This window comes from Falco punctatus, assembly GCF_963210335.1.
Source record: "Falco punctatus genome assembly, chromosome: 4".
NCBI lineage: Eukaryota > Metazoa > Chordata > Aves > Falconiformes > Falconidae > Falco > Falco punctatus.
Window position 1 is genome coordinate 27,625,288 of NC_137583.1, and position 15,056 is coordinate 27,640,343.

The window sequence follows — 15,056 nt, forward strand, 5'->3', positions numbered from 1 at the left end:
GATGGAGTTTTGAGCAGCCTGGCGTAGTGGAAGGTGTCCCTGCCCATGGCAAGGGGTTGGAACTAGATGATCTTTAAGGTCCCTTCCAACCCCAACAATTCTACAGTTCCATGATACCATCCCTAAGGATGGGAGCAGCCTGAAACAAAGAGCCCTGGAGACAGATCCCGCAGTGCCCCAGGCAGATCCTGTCACACTTCACCTTCCCTCTTGACAGCTGTCATTCCTACATTTTTGCCTAAATTTTCCAGGCACAAAATTCATTATTTCTTGACCTGTGCCCAGGCAACAAGCATAGCAGATCAGTCCCTTTCTCTTCTCACCAGTAGTTTTTTCTGAGGGGTCCCTCAAGGACGAGCCCTGTATAAGCTGCTGTTGACTTCGCCTATGTGGCCTGATAACAAAACAGTGACATATTATCTTAGCTTGCAGTTTTCCTCTGTGACAGCAAACACAAGTTTGTTTTTCCTAAGCAAATACATTTTTTCATTTCTTTGTCAGGGAAGGAATCACTTCCGCAGAGTATTTACAATGCAAAGCCCAGAGCTGTGCAGGCAGAGTGTGGTAAAAGATGCTTTCCTCTCCAGGATCCTGGGGTGAGGACTGACTGGCAAAGTTGAGCAGTGCCCTTCCCTGACTCAGAGCTGTCTTCTGCAATGCTCTGTGCACCGTGGGGCAAGTCAGGCATTAGAAGTCATGGCCCTGGAATATATATTTGCTTTCCATACAATGGAGGCAAGAAGTTGTGAGTGAAGAATTCAGGGCTTTCAAAATTAGTTTTGTTCTGCTTAGAATGAATATAAGAGCACAGGAGTTTCTGGAGAAAAAGAAACCATTCAAGACCCTTTGTGCCTCTGGCCGTAGCTGTTAACCCAGCACCCAGCTGACAGACATCTGAATTTGTGCTGTGAACTGCATCCTCTGCAGAGTTCATCCAGCAGCATGTTCTCACTGTGTAGCTTCCTAACTCCTCTGCCCTCTTTCCTGTCCTCACCCCAGCTGGACCCTGCTCTAACTGCTGTGGCCCTCATTGCACAGATGGGGAGACCGAGGCACACTGAACTTGGCCAAGACAGTCTTCATCCAGATCCCTGCAATGCTTACATTCATTTTCCTAGTCTTTTCACTGGTTTCTGTGAAACCTATGACGAGGTCACTCAAACCCAAGGTGTGCCCCTTGTAATTCAGGTTCCCCACATCAAGAACTGGTCACTGGTCAGGATTTTATTTCTTTTTTTTTAGTGTAATGTTAGTTGTTGTGGTTTCTTTCCCTTTAGGAAAGTATAATTTATTAAAGCCAAAATTGTTGATGGGAGCTGATTTGACAAATTTCTCTGTTCAAAACCATTTCCTTTGGGGGGAAGCATTGAAACTGTTGAAACAAGCACATCTGTATTTTTCAAACAAAAAATGTTTTGATTTAGGGTTCAGAATAAGTTGAAAATATGTAGGACAAAGGAAAGAGTCAATTTTAGCTTAAAAGAAGAAATGACAAAAACATCTAAATCAAAATAAACCCTATTTTCATATCACTTACATACAATGGTTTTATAGCCCCAAATTATTTATTTAACAATTATTTTCATTCTCAGGCCGTGAAAAATCTCTGGTTTCAGTACTTGTCTTATTTGAAAGGGGATATTTTTTTACGGGTGCAGTTTGGAAAGCACCTCAGGTCACTAAAGCTGTTTCTTCCCCTCTGGCATTCAGAACTTCTCAGTTTGCAGACTTGGCTCTTCCCATCTGAAATGGGCGAAATCCCTCGTGGGTGTGGAGACAAAAGCCTCCGTGAGTGAGACTGCCTCCAGGAGAGGACATGACGCAAGCACCCCATGGCAGTTCTCCCTCCTGCCCTGCGGCTCTACTTACTTTGTAAGAGTACCTGAACTACAGTCTCAACCCATGAGACTTTGCCCATACACACAAAACAACCAGGTTTTTGCAGCAGTTTGGGCCATGCTGCTGTCACATCCCCAGAACACCAATGCAACGCTTAAGACCCATTGGCTTCCCCATGTCCATCAAGAGGAGGGAGGATGGGATGCCTTGGAGATGGCCATGGCATCCCAAAGTGGCCGGGTTTGAGTGTGGGAAGGGCAGTGAAAGGCCATTCTTGATTCTCCTTTTCAGAGAACGGAAGACAAGCAAGCACTGGTCCTGAGTACAGGGAGTAACAAAATAAAGTTGGGCCATCTGCGGAGAGCTCAGTGCCTGCTGTCCCACCAGTTACATAAGGATACTGGACGGTGATCTGACTACACCCAGGAAAGGGTGATTTCAAAGTAGACCAGGGATGAGGCAGGGTCTAGGAATGAATCAGAGTCCAGGGACTCGTGTCTGTGCTACAGAAGAGGAAGGCATTTGTTCTTGATCCTTGGAGGAGCGGGACAGCCTTTGCATTTGCCTTGTTTCCCAGTGAGCTCTCCAAAGATGTCTCTAATTTCCTCTAATTTTCCTCTTTCTTTCTGCATAGCTTGGTATCCGCTCCAGGTGTTGTCCCAGACTGCTGGCTGATTAAAGTGAACCAGATGAGAATATTTTTCTGATACTGAAGTGACTTTGGAACAGGCACCATCAAATTATGCCTTAACAATACTAACCTGTATTGAGTGCCCGATCCAAGACCTTATAGGAACCCTCGCACTTATTTGGTGACTTAGTGAAATTTGAATAGGGCTTGTAAGTCTTGATGAAAAATTTTACTTTACACCAAAATGTGGCACAGTCTGTGCTGGACCATGACAATAAATCTGCCTCCAAATTACCTGCATCACTCAGGCTTTCTTTAGATGAAAGATGGGCCTGTCTACTTCTTCATTCATCTTATCTCATTTCCCTGAGGAGGGGAGGAGAGGATGGGGATGCTGGGCAGGTGGCAAGGGAAGCAGAAAGGCTACTTTGGTGTTGTAGTTTAGGAACCAATAGTGTATTAAGAAACTATGAATAAATTTTGCCTCTAAATATTACTCTAAATGTTGCTTTACTTGAATTCAACAAGGACAATGTATTGACCTTCTCAAGGTTAATGGCTCAATGACTTACTAAGAAAAAACATATGCAAGGCCAAATTGATTCTTGTGTTAATTATTTCTCTGGACAATATAAAATGTATTTTAATACATTTTCCATGATACCTGGAAAGACATTTCTGCTCATCAGGTTATAGATGTTGCAGGCAATGACAAGGATGGTAGGAGTGTGCTGATTGCTTACACTTCCTTATATATGAGCATTTCTTCCACTGCAAAAACCCACCAAAAGAAGTAAATTTCCCATGAAATTAGATGAAATCTGTTTGCTTCTGCCCTGCCTTACCTCCAGTGCAAAATCTTGGCAGCTGAGCAAAAACTCAACACAATCCAATTTATGGAATCAATTGTGACAGCTCACATGAGTCTGAGTTTTACCTCCCCTGCTAGCAAATCCTTGGCAAAAAAACATCTGCAGCTCATTGTTAGCATATGGAAATAGATCTCTGGATATAATCAATGAGAGAGCCAGCACGAAGTGAGGGTGTGCCCAGTGCTGGCCTTCAGGGATGGCTTCTCATCCCAGTGCCTTGTCAATACTTGTGTCAATGACGTGGAGGAAAATCTGGAATCATTACTAATAAAGAATGCAGATGACTCAGATTGGGAAAGTGGTAAATAACAACAACGAGCCATAGATGCAAGTGAGCTTGATCACTCAACAAATCAGATGCAATCAAAGTACGGCTTTTTTAATACAGCTAAATATATAGGCATGGGTACCTAGATGAACATACGCATATACTCATGAGAAATCAGTGTGGCTTGTAAACGTTCCATATGGGTAAATTATGCATTTTGCAAGCATTAATACTTTATTGCTGCCAGATTGGTAGGTTAGTATAGCTTGGAGGAGTATTTTCCTGATGTGTTACCAACATAAGAAAGACACAGAGCTGCCTGTGCAGTGCTCTTTTACACCATCTTCTGCTGCAGCCCAGTGAGGCTTGAGTGTTCTGACACAGCGAGGCAGGTTTTGAGTACAGGTTACATGAAGTTGTTACCATTACCTTGAGAAGTGGGCACTGAGGTTCCACTTTTCCATGCTTTCCCTGTAGGAATTCAGTGCTCAGGACAGTAGGATGAGTGGCAGCTGGGGATTATTCTTCATGCATGTGCAGGGCACCTTATCAGCTCCATCCAGTGCAACTTTCCTTTTCTAGTAATCTCTTTGCTCATTACAAAATGAAGCCAGCCCCTAAATTTCACCAAAAGCAGGGTGCTGCTGCATTTGCAGAGTCCCTCGCAGATGCCTTTCCTATCTGTGGCTCTTTCTTCCCCAGGGCTGTTATTCCCTCTGTAATAGAAGTGGGTCTCTAAAGTGGTTGCTTTCGGTGCTGACAGCTTTCTGATTAATGGCAGTGACAGCTCAGTCTCCCCCTGTGTGCTGGGGAAAGCTGCACAGGGCTTTCCTCTCCCTCCTCTTGGCTCAGCCTTTACCTCTGTGGAAATCTATCCATCACAGCAACCACCTGGCAGGTAAATTCAAAACATGCCATCCAAGCTGAAAAAAAACCAAGCATCAGCACAGCAGAAACAGTATTGTTGGAGGTATGAGGATAAAGTGCAGCAAAGTTTGTAGGGAGAGACAGCATCATTTATTAGACCATGTACATACTTGCAGGGGGGGGAAGTGGAACAAGCTTTTGGACACACAAAGATTTCTTTAGTCTAAAATCAAAGCAACCATCTCCCAAGCTGAACAGAGTTTGAGACTTAACTGCTCTGAGGTTACACTATGTTCATCTGTTAGTGTGGGGGAAAAGGGGGTTGATACCTACAGATCATCTGATAAGGGCAGGAATAAAGTCACAAAGCTTCTTTGAACAGAGGCAACCAGCTGGTTTTCACTGCCCTGCTAATGGATTAACCAGGGATGGAAAAATTTACAATATATCATAACACCAGCAACTCTGTTAGTCCTTGATTTTTAGCAGCCAGCAGAGTTGTGAATTTTAATTGCAAGATTTAAATGCAGAAACTATCTACCAAGGTCTTATTGTGCTCTTTGACTCTGGGAAAAGCTAGGAAATCACAGTTCTGAGGGCTCTGACGACGTGAGACTGGATGGGGGCTGTGTGTAGTGCGCCGAGGGGAGGGGGCTGACAGCCCTGCCTCTGCTGCTAGCTTGGCTGCGGAGCTGACAGGACAAACAGGCAGACTTGGAATTAATATTCCCTCCTAACACAATAAAAAAGTTAAACTTTGCAAGCTGAATCCCAGTATTACCAAGTGGGAAGGGAGAGAGCAGGACCATCAGTGGCAAAGAGCCAGGCAGACAAGACTGAGATCCAGGAGCCTGAACTTTGCCTGCGCCTGCCCACTGAGCATCTGCAGCTCTCCCTGCCGGCATCTAAGGCTAAAAAATGGGGCTGTTTGGAGCTTCGTGTATTTAGAAGCTGCCATTCAATGAGCTTGTGTCAAGCCACAGCAAACCCAAGGGCTGGGGTTGCACTGGAGCTCCAGGAGCATAGTTGGAAATAAACTTTTTGGCCATAACGGCTAAACAACAGAAGCCACTGCTACTGCAAAAGAACACGAGCCGGGATAAACCTTACAGTGATTTATTCCTTATTGCAAAGGCTGGGGCCCAGGAAGGAGAGAGCTGGGCAGGAGGGGGGTGTGAAGTTTGAGGCAGACCATCCTAATCCCCTCTTAGGCAGAAAGCATTAGCACAGCCTTGGAGAGAATTTGTTGGACTCAATGGGGTGTGTCAGGCGAGCAAAGCGCTCGGCAGAGCTGCTGCTCACTGCACAGGCCAGTAGCACCCTGAGCCTTTGCCATCTTGTCAATAGAAGGAAGGGAAAGCAGTTTAATCCAAGCTCAGTGTGTATTGGAATATAACCTAAATAAGACAGCCTGAAAGCCCAAGAATAAACCGGCAAGGAAAGAAATCTCTTTGTGCTGTGTGCTGTCTGCTGAAACTTCCCGCTTCTGAGCTGGAAAAACCCTTTTTGTCTCTCACTTTGGATCTGTTTCTTCGTTTCCTTTTACACAGGCAACTGAACAGCACTGTCTGCTGCCCTCCCGTCCCAGCAGCCTTCCCCCTCAAACATCAAAGCTGGGGCCCACGTGAAAGGGAGCACATGGCAGACCAGGAAGATCCCTTGACTGAAAGATTTTTTGAAAGCTGGTTAAAAAATTAATTGCAGCGTTGAGATTGCTGTCTGCGGTTGCTTCCTAGAGCCAGTGAAGCATTCATTGTCAGGAGGGTAACAAAGAGGAATTCTTCAGGAAGGCTCTAATTTTTGAATTGTAGGGCCCTGAGGCAATTTTGGTGTTTATCAAAGGACTCAGACTTCCAGCGGTGTTAGGGTTTGAAAACCTGGGTTTTCAATCGATATTTCAAGAGGCAGACGCTGGCTGGTATGCTGCATCAGGTACCCCCCCGCATGACTCCCAGCCTAGCTCTCACTAGCTCTGTCCCTCTCATGTATATGTGATGCACAAGGTCACTGCATAAATACTTCACACACTTCATTTTCCTTTACACAAGGCAACTGGTCTCACTTGGGCAGCTGGATCATTTTGGGTGGATTTTCTGATGTCTACAGTGGAGTTCCCACTGGTTGAGGCTGTTTCTCAGTATGGACACAAATGACATGGGTTTACTTTCAATGCAGTCTGGTGAAAATAATGTCTATAGAAGATGATATCTCTAACCTTGCTGCCTAATTTGGGTGCAACTGCCCAACAGGTTTAAAAGTTATTAAAAGGATACTACTCCTCTTTCTCTCACACACACACACAAACACAGGATAATCACGTAAGCCTGGTTTCCTTGGGAAACCAACTGAAAAAATAGCACTAGCACATAAACATACTGTAAGATGTGAAAACAGACCAACAGTCCTTCCAGTTGGGGAACATGAGAAAAGCCACCGGCAAAGTGCCCTGAGCTAGCAAGGTCAGCGCAAGTAGGCTGCAGCTCAGAAAGGGGAGCAGGCAAGCACCTCTCCCCAGGCTGCAAAAGCAGCATATGAATGTGTGAACGCTTCACTAGCTGCTCTCTTTGAGCTCGAATGAAGGCAAAATTGCTGTTAATTAATGCATCACATAACAGTATAAATCAGAGTCTGCCATGGCAAAGAGAAGTTCACAAATGGCCAGTTATGTGTGGAAGTAAACTGTGGGTAACAGCAAGTGGCCTCCTTAGCAAGGGGCTGAGGAGCAGCTGCCTGGGCAGGTGACCCGTGTGAGCTCCCCATGTTTGTGTAGCTACCACTGGTCCTGTGTATATGTCACCTGGGAAATTCCCATGGGACACCCCAGGGTTACTATGGCCCAGTGCATTTGGACTGCTGGGAAAAAAGCACTGGAAATGTCTGCAGGACTGGCACAGCCAGTCTATCCACTCTCCTGCAATTTCTTCATACCTATGACACAGTGTAATCAAAGAGGAGAAAACCTCCATCTGCAAATCAGTTCCAGTCACAGAACTCATGTTGTCTAGACCAAACGAATGGGACAGTGTGTGCCAGGCCAGATACTTCTGCTGGGATGCAGCACGGAGTGATGCTCACAGGGAGAGCCCAAGAATTGAGACTCCTCGGGGGTAGCATGCCCATTACTGTCATGTTGGTCTTGCTGTAAGGCACTGAACATGCTGTATAACACATGCTGATTTTCAGCTGGGTTGTGTTGACCTGGACAAGTCATATTAAAGCTAAAAGTTTTGACATCTCACTCCTTGAATTCTGCCTGCCATGTAATTAATCCCACTGAGAAAAAAATAAAATGACTAGCTGCCTGCCAAGTGGTGAGGTGAAGCTGCCTCAAAGGGAAACCTTCAAACACCGTGCTCTGGCCTCTTTATTTTCCTTTCATCATTTCTTTGGCTATCTCAGTGCTATGTGCACACACACACCACATCCTGTTTAAACGCACACTGCATCCTCCTCAGGAAAGGATGATAGAAATCACTGTCCAAGATCAAAGCAAAGTGCAGCTTATAAACAAGCTGAGATTAAAAAAAAATGCAGAAGTGTTCCTCAAATGTTTCATCTGTGATGTTGCTTCATTGTACAAAGGACTGGGAGGACCTTCACTGGAGTTTGTGTGCAGTCCTGGGATCTGGCTCTCAAGGGGAATTTCAGGCTGAGGCAATGTACAGAAGGTCAGCCAGGGCCAGACCCGCCTGACTGCCGGGAGCTGATAAAGAGACACCTTTCCCACCAAAATGAGCACTAATTGCTCCTAATAGAAGATGCTGAGAGTAAGTACAGAGAATAGAAAACTTTGTAAAGAACAAAGATGTGGGAGAACCCAGCCTTGTAATTTAGGCTAGACATTAACTGACCTTTTCTAATCATGGGAGAAGAAAGACTCTGGGATGTCTTTCACATGGAAATAAGGAGACCAAGATGCTGATCTAGTTTTATAATGCAGCTTGGTATGTTCATGAGGAGGGACCTGTGAACTGTGTGCAGAACTGGTCATCCAAAGCTGTCATGTCCAACAGTGGGAATATTTTGCTCATTGTGTTGCAGTAATAAAAGGCTTTCACCTTTGGCCATATGAGAGGTGGGAGGGAGTTATCAAGGCTTCAAAAGTAGTGTGTAAGTGAGAAGAACTTGTAGAAAAACTCTTGCACGGAAGAGGGAAAGACCTGGTAAGATCTGTAGACCTGCGTACCCTAAGCTATTGATTTAATTAGCTCATAAACATCCTGTTTGGATGTCAGTGATTACTGAGCTGAGGGCTGGATGCAGTCACGATGGTGGTGAGAAGAAAAGGAAACCTGCATCAAACCAGATATTGCCAATGAGAAAGGAGAGAGAAGCTACCTCCTCCTGCAGTCCTCAAATGCTACCCAGCCCAGAAAGAGTGAGCAACTGAAAAAGTGGCAGGGCGGTGAAGAAAACCGAAAGCAGAAGTGGTGTCCTAAAAAGATGAACAGGACTTCTTGGTGATTAATAACTCCTTGACCTGAATGGAATAAATACTAGATGGAAAGTGGCTGGGATAAAGGCCAGGAGGAACTGCAGATGCACCTCTCTCTGGTCTCCTGAAGACACCCCGTGCCTCTAAGGGAGCATAAGAGCACCAAGTGGGTAAAGAGTCACTGGCCACCAAAACCACCTTGTACCCGAGGAGAGGAAAGCTATAAAGGAGAGTGGGTTTGGAACCACTTCCTTCACATCTCCTTCCCACCAGCCGCCTGAAGACAGTGGCATTACTTGTCTCCCTCGAGAAGCTGTGCAAAGCCCTGCATGACAGGCAAGGAGGCACTCCAGCACTCCAATCGTGATGCCTTAAATAAACTCACGTAGGGTTAGAAGATTAGGCCCAGGAGGATGAATTGAATAAATCTTGCCAAGGGAACTTGATTGCCTTTATGTGATATAATTACAGAGTGAACTGAAGGAAGGGAAGAGAGCAGCTGTACTTGGGTATATGCAGGGAGCTGAGTAAAGGCGCTTGGTACCATGCCTCATAAAAAATGGCACGTTCAAATTTTCTGGCTAAACAATAGCTAACTTTGTAAGAAGGTGATTTTGTTCTCGTGAGAAGCCCACCAAGGAACAGTCCATGTAGGAGAAATCCATCATTCTCCAAGAGGAGCACTCCTAATGTCTTGCCTCTACCAAGTTTTTTGTAGTGGGTAGAACTCTTAACACCACAGGCCGGAGTTAAAACCTGCCCATTGTTTTCACACCAACTGAAATTAAAGGCTTCTGAAGGGAAAACGTGGGTCAACTGCTATGAATCAACAGAGCTCCATGGAGGACCATGGATTCCTGCTGATTGACCCCAGATGGATAATCCAGCTGGTTCTGATTTGCACTGGCTTTACTACTCTACATTTTCATTCGTAGACCTTCCAGGATAGTTTATGTAATCTATTAGGATCCACCCACTGATCTCCAAATAGTTTTCAAAAGCCAAAGGTGCTTTTTGTGTTTTTGAGATTGATATCTTGCTGGCAGCATGATTCAGGTTTCCGGCAGCAGGTATGAGGTTTAACTGCAGGAAATGAGCTTATTTTTAGACGAAGAGTTCGCTGGAGGTTTGTGTAAATGGATTTTGCTGGGTGTCCTGTTTCTTAGGTAATTGAGTATAAAATTTTAACTCTTGCTTTTAATATAGAACCTAATCTGAAGGAAGAGTTACAGAGTGGATCCAGAAAAGTTCATACCCAGCTAAATACCTAAGGCTGGGGTGGATGCATGAACTGACAGTCCTGGAGACTGGCAAATTAAAACATCCATGAAGTTTTTAAGCAGCAAATAATGTTGGGCTAAAGAGAAAAGCACTGGTTTTGATTCAGTTTTAACCTGAGGGTTTTGATTTTTTTGTGACAGCACCTTGAAAAAACAATGGAAAAGTCTAAATTTTCTTATGGAAATATTGTGTGTTGCAGAGGATGAATTTCCAACTCAAAAATCAAACCAAAATCATGATGACAGAAAAACACCAATTGGCCTTAAGCAACTATCCACTTGTATCCAGAAATCTGGACCCGTGGTTGATGTAAGTATGCATAGAAATGAACAACCCATGGGTTCAGCCTTTCTTTCTTTTCTGTGGGACCAGGTATCCATTTTGTTAGTGTTTTTAAAATCTGTTCATCTCCTCCTCTCCTTGATATGATAAATTCTATGTTATTAGAGTGCCAGCACCTCCTCTCTGAAGCCCTCGGTGGGTGCTCATTCCTACTGCTTGTCTGTGATGGGAAGGGCTGAGACCTGCCCAGCTCATTTCACATGGCACAGAGCTAATCTCTCCAGCCTGCCCAGGGGAAAAAGAGAGGATTAGCACTGAGAAAAAGCTTTTATGGGGGAGCAAAGCAGCGACAAACAATGTGCAGCTTACATCAGCATTGGATACAGATGTCTGAGTCCGTAACTTGCTCCCAGCCTGCTAGCCTGGTAGTGCCAGTGCTCCAGCTTTCAAAAAGCCTTTCACTGCTGCTCCTTTTAGGGGGCTTTTGTGGAGGGGGAGGATAGAGGGCTGGCAACATGTTGGCAGAGATCTGGGAGGTGGGGATGAGGGTTAAAGCTTGAATCCTATCAAGTTCCTTCCCTTGACAGCTCGAGGAAGGGGAAGAGACCACCCCCTTCCCTTCTGCACAGCTATTCCAGCCTGAAAAAGCCTAATAAGAAGGATAATGGATTGATTTAACCTTTAAGGGAGGCGAGCGTGGCTGTGCATCAGCTGCTGTATGCACAGCCCCCAGCTCGGCGTGAGCGCATCCGGCACACACACACATGCACACATGCCCCACGGTGCTCCCATCACATGCGTCGATCCATGTGAGAGTAGATCCGACACGGTGCAGGAGACATTCGCCCACACAGATCTCATTAGTTGTCTCGAACAGGGAAGGAAACGAACATGATTGGAGAAGTCCTAGTCCTCCTTTCTGTCTCTCTTATGCACCCATGCAGAGGGAGGGGGGGAAGGGGGTGAGGGAGCAGCGTCAAGAAAAGCTTGGGGGGGGGGGGATTAATGAGCGTGGCTGTGCTATAGTGTTGAATTTTTCATATGACCTGAAGTATAATTGTAACACAGGAATTAGTGCTCTGGGGAGTTGTTTGGCTGTTGCTATCGGGTGTTTTTTAGCTATTGATGCACAGGGGGTAGATGCAAAAGTTGGTTGTGCTGTGCTTTGAGGAAAAGCCAGCAAAGTGAAGGTGTCTGGAGTGGGCTTTGGGGCAAGAGCAGGAGGATTTTTACCATCTGAAGTGTCAGGCTCACTGCTGCTGACTGATCCCAGCACCATGCTGTCTCTGATGCTTTCTGTGGGGCCAGCTCTGCATCAGGACATTGCTGTGCCCCAGGGCCCTCAGAAGGCAGGGAAAGGCCATGTTGCCCTCCACCCTGCCCTGTCCATCTCTTCTGTCACAGCAGGGGCTGAATGAGGTTAGGGAGTCCCCAGGGAGTGTGGTACAGTAGGATGGTGTCTCAGTGCATGTCTGTGCCTTTCTCAAGTGTGCAGGCTTCGAGGCTCCTGTAGGAAAGACTTCATCCAGGGCATGGTGGCTGCTCCCACCCCTAAATCCAACCCCGTCACACAGTTCTGGCCCATCGTGTTGGCCCTGGGCTTAGTGAAGAGGCCACATTTTCTGAAAGCTCTTGAAGCTGTAGGTCTGCCTGTATGGTGCAACTGGAGCAGCAGAAGGGGTATGCATCCAACAGGAGTCCAGGTCAAGGTGAACAGCAGCTGGGGATGGAAACCCTGGGGAGGCCCAAAGGGAATGAGGATGGAGGGAAAAATTCACTTCCTACTAGAACTTAGTTATTATTCGTAATCAGTAAAGACGAGATGCTATTAGCATGAAGAGGCTTGCTAAGATGCTACCTCTTTAGAATCTGTGCATATGTATTTCAGTGGAAAGTGTTTTGCAGTCAGGTGCAATGCCTTCTCCTCCACTGGCAGCTTTTCAGTCTAGCACAGAAAGCTGTGCTGTAAACTTACAGTAGTTTACAGAGCTTCAGTGTGCGTTTGCAGATCAAACCATTTCTCTGCTTTGCAACCCCACAGCTTCCAAATCTCCTCCCTAGCATAAAAGCACACTGGACTGAGCAAGTGCCCATAGCTGAAAGGGAAAAGCTGGGTGGCTTTTTTATTTTATTTAATCCACATTATAGCCAAACCATGGGAAATCCTGTTAAAAGATCAGTGCGGATTTTCTGAGTTGAGGGAAATGTTACATCTCAGTCAGGGAGTCCTTCGGATCAGCCAGGCTTCACGAGGACAGAACCACTGCAAAAAAATCCCTGAACAAAGGACAGGGAAGCCACACACTGATCAATTTGTCAGCCCAGTTCTTCATTTTCTTAGTATTTTTCAAAGAGAAAAGGGAAAAAAAAATACATTGAAAAACTTTGTGCTGCTTGCAATTGCTGATTTCATATTGTTTGTTTCCTTCATGCCATGTTGCTAAGGGGAGAAGCACCTGCCCTGGGAAAAGAACAAAAATCAGGTGCGACAGGGCTGCTGCCAACATCGTGGGATCCCCAGGGCTCGGATTTTGTAAGCTGAAATAGGAGAGATAACAAATGAAGGCAAAGCATCTGAGAAGCCTAAAAAGCAATGGATTAAGCTGGGCACAGACAATGAGAAGGTGAACCCCAGTCTGCTGAACTGAGATACACTCTCCGCCATGCAGGCAGGGATGAATCAGGTTTTCCTACCGAGTGGTGCGCAGCCCTGTGGGGCTAGCCGGGGGTCTCGCCCCAGTGCTTCAGGCAGTTGCTCGGTGCATAGCATCCTCCCTCCGTTGGGATAAAGAACAAAACGTAGGCAGGGTCATGCCCAGAAGAGTCAATGTTGGTCTGCAGGTGCCAGGCTGGGGAAAAGCCAGGCAGATCAGGAGAAGGAGGGAGTGCTGATCCCCCAGAGGTTTTCTCCTTTCTGGTGTCAGAGAGAGCAAAAGAGTAAGCAGGGCTGTGCCAGTCCAAGGGCTTATTCCGGCTGTGCCCTCAAAGGAGTGGGGAACAGGGCAGAGAGGGAATAGGAGGTCCCAAGGCACACGGTGTGGGATGCTGGATTATGTACCAGGGACCCGCCACCACCGCTCTATATTTTTCCTCAGACTCCCACTGCTGGGCAGGGTTCGGCTAGACGCTTGGTTTGACTCCTTGCATCCTGGGAGGATGGAGAAGCTTGTCTGAGCTCCCAGTGGGGAAACTGAGATCTGCACAGTCTCCCCCAACACTGTGGTTCGGATGCAGCTGGGGCTCAGTGGGGACTCCGGGTCCGCTCCCCTCCCTGGAGCCTGCTGGCAGCTACTTACGGAGAAGAGGCTTTTTCCAGCCATGTGCAGGAGCCCACACGTGCTCCCCCAGCCTGGCCTTGGCCTTGAAGCTGCTGCTGAATGCTGAGGCATCAGGGAACATGCCAAAATACCAGTTTATAGCCAGGTTTTTGTGCTGGATGCTTATAAGCCCCTTCTAGTCCTTTCATTAGCAGTGGGCAGGTCAGGGAAAGAGCTGCCCCAGCTCCTCGGTGCTCTTACCCATCCAGCCATGCTCAGCACCTCGCATTCCCATGTGCAGGCACTTCCCTCATGACCTGGCTGGCTCCAAGTGTTTTCTGTTAAAGCTGCAAATATTTTCTGTAGGTTTTTTTAACCTTTCTTTTGGGAAAAAGAACAAAAAGATTTCTAAGTGACTTTAATTTGGGAGGCTGGAGTATTTCTTCCTCCTTCTCTCCCTTTTATTCTCTGTCTTTATTTCTTTGTCTGCTATCTAAACAATTTGAATTCCTTAGTAGCTACTTTCTCTGTCTCTTCTTTTCCCAACCTGTGTGCATGGGGTGGGACAGCATAGGGATGATTTATGTGGATGGGAGAGCTAAGGTGGCCCAGTAGATGAACAGTGGGAACTGGAGGACACAAGCAGAGGGCACTGTGTCATCCCCAGCTGCCAGGGACAGCTCCTGCTGCATCGCCAGCCCTGTCCTTGGCCACACAATGTGGGGCCACCCCACATACCCAAGACATCACATTTGCCAGGTCGCTGCACAGACCCCTTTTCCAGCAACAGCCACCCCTGCAATCAGATGTGAGCCACAATCCCAGTCATCCAGGGAACTTCCCTTGCTTTCCACACAGGGCCCCATAAAGCTAAAATTAGCAGTGTTTCCCTCTACAAAACAAGTAATTAGTTCAGGAGAGGGCACAAGGAGAAGCGTGAAGAGAAAGGGAGCTCCCCTTATAAAATATTTACCTCCTCAGCTTCAGTGAATGCCTCCTGAGAAATTTTGTGGAACAGTCTAATTAGGCTCAGTGCTCTACTTTTGTTTCCTGCATCTTCTGCCCTCCTCTTTGCTCATCCTTTATTAATGGGGCCTTTGCATGACATGACGGGATGTTTGTTTCCTAAGGGGCTTTTTATCCCTTTGTTCTTGCACAAGAAGGGAAAATACCATTACATCTAACAGAAGGGAGTTTTCTTAAAAGATGTGCAGAAAAGTATTTTAGATGTTTTTATTTATATATGTGTGTGCATATGCGTGTCTATATACATACATACACACGCATTCCTGAAACACAAGCAAGTCTTTCTTGTGTGGACCTG

At 46.2% G+C, this 15,056-nt stretch overlaps 2 long non-coding RNA genes across 2 annotated transcripts in view; both read left to right on the plus strand.

Moving 5' to 3' along the window:
- The window catches only part of LOC308063536, a 673,278-nt gene that overhangs the window by 477,944 nt on the left and 180,278 nt on the right, over positions 1 to 15,056 (plus strand). The gene's annotated exons all lie outside the window — the stretch shown is intronic.
- LOC308063534 overlaps positions 21 to 15,056 on the plus strand; it is a 30,154-nt gene continuing 15,118 nt past the window's right edge. Inside the window, exon 1 of the long non-coding RNA XR_013927978.1 lies at positions 21 to 10,502. This is a non-coding gene — a long non-coding RNA (uncharacterized lncRNA). The remainder of the gene's footprint in view (positions 10,503 to 15,056) is intronic.